This window comes from Chinchilla lanigera, unplaced genomic scaffold (assembly GCF_000276665.1).
Source record: "Chinchilla lanigera isolate Chin_1 unplaced genomic scaffold, ChiLan1.0 scaffold00039, whole genome shotgun sequence".
NCBI lineage: Eukaryota > Metazoa > Chordata > Mammalia > Rodentia > Chinchillidae > Chinchilla > Chinchilla lanigera.
The window spans coordinates 8,647,612-8,652,000 of NW_004955440.1; positions in this window are offsets into that span (position 1 = coordinate 8,647,612).

Consider the following 4,389-nt stretch of genomic DNA (forward strand, 5'->3'; position numbering starts at 1 on the left):
CACAGAAATCCTATGGCCAATCTAGGAAAATCTCTTTAATTTAAGATCACTGATTGGCAAAATGAAGGCCAAAACTAAGGCACTGTAATCTCCCTTTGCTTTTTAACTGAGATATTCACAGTTATAGGGTTTACATCATGGGAATTCTTGGGAGGCCCATATCATGCCTATAATAGTAAATGTGAAAATACTTAAAGATGATTCCCCTGTCTCATTTCCTTGTCATAAAAACTCTACTGGGAAAGAAGCAGTAGCTTCATTTTCTAGAAGTGAAAATGATATCTTATGGGATTTGGGCTTTTACTGATGCAAATTTTAAACAATTATAAATATAAAACCTTGAATGATATAAGACTTTTCATCTGTAGAAAATAAGTAAGTAAAATTAAGAGGAAACATTACAATTTTCTATTGGGGATAGCCATTAAAAGACATAAAGAATGGATTTTACAAAGCCTCAATTTTGTGGAAAAGAGAAAAGCAGAAAGATACTAATCATTTAGAATCATTAAGAAATTGTTAGTATAGTCAATGCTTAAAATTTTCTTCTTTCTTGACCAAATTTTTTTGGTCTTTGTTTTTTTGTTTTTTACTCCGGTACTGGGAATCGAACTCACAGCCTTGCACTTGCCAGGCAGGTGCTGTGCCACTGAGCTAAATCCCCAGCCCCTTTCTTGACCAATTTTACTTGAATTTGGTAATTAGAATGACTGATCTGAAAGCAATATGCAGCATAAGAACCGTTGTTGAACTCCAACCATTTTGTATGGTGAAGCTCGGCATCATTTCCAATGTTATTTTAAAAATTATTTTATTTTTTTTACTTGTTACTGTCTTTGCTTGTTTGATCAATCTTACATTCTTATGTTTAATGGACTGAGCAACTTTGTTGAAGATAATGGCATGTAATATAGCAATCACTGTGAATTTCTCTCATTTTGTCTTGAGGTCATGTAACATTTTTGATGTTTTTGTGTTGCTTTGATTTTGTCTTCATTGCTGTTTTGTCAGTTTTTATTTTTTAATTTTTAGAATTAAAAAAATTTAGAAAAAGAAATTGCTTAATAAAGAAATTATTAAAGAACATTACTTAAAAATAGCTTTATCTTTTAGCTCAACACCCTAAAACGCTAAAAGGGTGGAATGGTAGAGTTTTAGATGGGTGTATCAACATTGAATCTCATTTGTGAATCAATTCATGCAATAATTTCATCAGCAAACTCTGTCTTTTGTGCTGCCTGAAATCTTAGTTTCCATATCATGAAGGAAAGATAGTATACTTTACCCTTTAAGGTATTAGTGAGGTTAAATAATGTTGGAAAACCATTGTGACATAATAGGTGCTCAGTGAACAGTAGTAGTTAGCCATAATTTTAATTATGTTACCCTTGTCTCCACAGGATGTAATATTGAAGTGTCTAGATAAGAAACACAAAGGAAGCCTTTGTGAAGAAGACACTACTCAGTTCTCAGCTCAAAAAATGCAAAATACAATTTTATTTATAAAGTATTTCTTAAATTTACATTTTCTTTTTTTTCCCACAAACACCACAAAATTTTGTAAACAAAGAACTATTAACTGCAAGGATTCTCAGTGAATTTCCTTATGGCTTTGTTATATCCATTTAAAAAATCATCTACATTTAGGAATTGTTGAGAGAAGCAAAGGAAAATAACAAGTAAATCCAACCCTTCACTTCCTTTCAATCTTGACTTATAAAGAATGTCTTCTCTGGAAGAGAGAATTAAATCTGTATTCAATGTGGCAGATTGTGAAAGTTTCCTAGAGTTTATCGCCTGCAGAATCTGGAAATGATAAAAGCGGAACATCGCCGAAGATTTGTCTGTGCCTGGCACATGGCCAGCTGCCTTAGTCTCCTCCAGGCTGAGACACAATACTGGACACCTGCCAACTAAGGGAGGAGAGGCTTACTTTGGCTCACGGTTGCAACCTAGAGTCAGCTGGCTCCATGGCAGTGCTCCATGCGGAGAGCAATGGCAGAAGTAGCAGCTGTGCTGGTCTGCTCGAAACAAGGCCACAGGCAGCAGAAGGAAGCAAGGAGCCTTACCCTTACTGCAGGGGAATAGACACTTGCAGCTCACACCCAAAGGAACCTGATTTTTCAGAGCCTGCCTCAAACTGCACATCAGCTATACTTGTACTGCCCTGTAACTCACTCAGTATTCATAGGCCCCATTTAAGAGCACATGAGGCTTTGGAGGACATTTTAGTACTAAACCCTAGCACCAGACTAATTGTTGACATCAAATTAAAATATTTTGAGGATTAGATGCACTTACAAGATAAAATATAGGATAAGGTTGTATGATATTGCATGTCCAAAGTATTTTAATCCATTATAATGCATTATATTTTTCTTTTTGTTTGCTTTCTTTTACTGTTGTTGTTGTTTTTGACACAGGTAGTTTTAGGCTGTATAGCTTTAGATGACTTGAACTCACTATGTAGCCCAGGCTGGTGGAGAACTCACAGGGATCCTCTTGCCTCAGCCTCCTGAGTGCTTGGATTACAAGTATGTGCCACCACACCCAGTTCTTCTTTTTTAAATCACCAATTTGTTTCCCACATAAACTAGCATCACAAAAGAAACAAATCACTTTCTAAGTAATGTTATATCCATCACAATTATTTCTATAATTACTTTATGATGATATGGAATTATTTAGTCATGTATTTACTATGACCATTTTATATTTAAGTATATAAAAGTTCAAAAAGTTTTTACATTACAAAAGACCACACTGACTTATTTAAAGTTAGTGACTATGTTTTAAGAAATAAAAATTTAAAAGTAACTTTAGAGACAAAAACATATAAAATTAAATAGATGCTTTGTAAATAGATGCTTTGCAAATTTATTCATCTAATTTCGTTAAGTATTTTTTTCTCTTTTTCACTGTGAGGAGGAGAAGGGTCATGTGGAATATGAATAGATTTCTCCACTAAAGCTAAAAAAGATAGTGCTAAGTTCTTAGCTAAGAATATCGTTAGAAAATCACATAAGAACCAATATTACGCTTTGCATGTGTATTATTTCTATTAAATGTGAAATTTAATTCTTTTTCAAATTTTACTGGAAGTATCTATTGTTTAAGGTCAACTCTACAAACATTCAGTAGCCTAATTCAGTAGCCAAAACAGTAAATCCTATGCCTATTTCATGTCTGTGTGAAACCCCAGAAAAGGTTAAAAAATTCCCGAAGCTTGGAAATTTTATGATGGGTATAGTTATGCATATGTCTCTGTGCGTGTTTGGATACAGTATAGAATGTTAAATGTGAACGAATATATATATTCATAAACTTTGAGATGCATAAATTAGAAATCTATAATAATACAAAGACATATAAACCAACCGATTTTAAGTACTTAAGGCCATGAATTTAAGGGTATAGGTTAAAGATTTAAAACTCAGGTCATGAATTACACCACAGCTCCAGGAATGGCCCTGTGTGTGAAGAAGGTGAAAATCCATCGCAGCACTGAAGGCCAAAAGCACCATTAGCCTTGCTGATGAGCCAGGTTTTTCCTACACTCTTATCACCTTAACACTGGGGGCTTGACTATGAAGGCACCCGGTAGGGTTATCAGGGGAACCTCTGTCGTCCAGTCTCGTGTATTTTCAAGGTGGGCTGACATCATCTTAGATGATCTAAACACAGTAACATTTATTCTTCACAACAACCATGAGGTAGTGATTAGTATCAACATTTAGAAAAGCAACACTTTCTTAAAATTCCCACGAACTATAAGAATATCAGAAGAATTGTTCAATAAACATACTACGAATAAAACAAATATGGATCAGCCTTACACACTTAGAGTAATATATCACAATACAGCAAAGCCAATAAGTGGGACAAGAAAATTTAAAAAGGAAATGGTATCCTAAACCACTTGTGGTCGTGTTAGTAATAACATCAAACTACCTTCAGAACACTTTCCTTTTGTCAGAAACATTTTTAATCTGCATTTGCATGAATTTCTTTAATTGTCAAAAGGACATTCAGTAATTGTATTGTTATTCCTCATTTACATGGAGAACAATGAGGCAGAAAAAGATAGTGCAACTATCCCAGTTCACCAAAGTATTAACTGAGGAAATAGAATTACAGCTAAATTTGGTTTAGCTTCACCTGTCAACGGCCCCCTCCACACAGATCCATACCTTCACTCCGCATGAGACTGCTGCATGCGTGTTAGCAGTTCTCTTGTTTAATTTAAAAGGAAAATGCAAAGTAGTAAATGTTTACTGAGTAAATATTTTCAGAATGTCAGAGTCCTGAAAAGCCTAGGAAATAAGAAAGAAGGCTAGCGCATTCCTTGTCTCACAGTTCCTGCTTAGTAATTGTTTGTTAATTGATTAG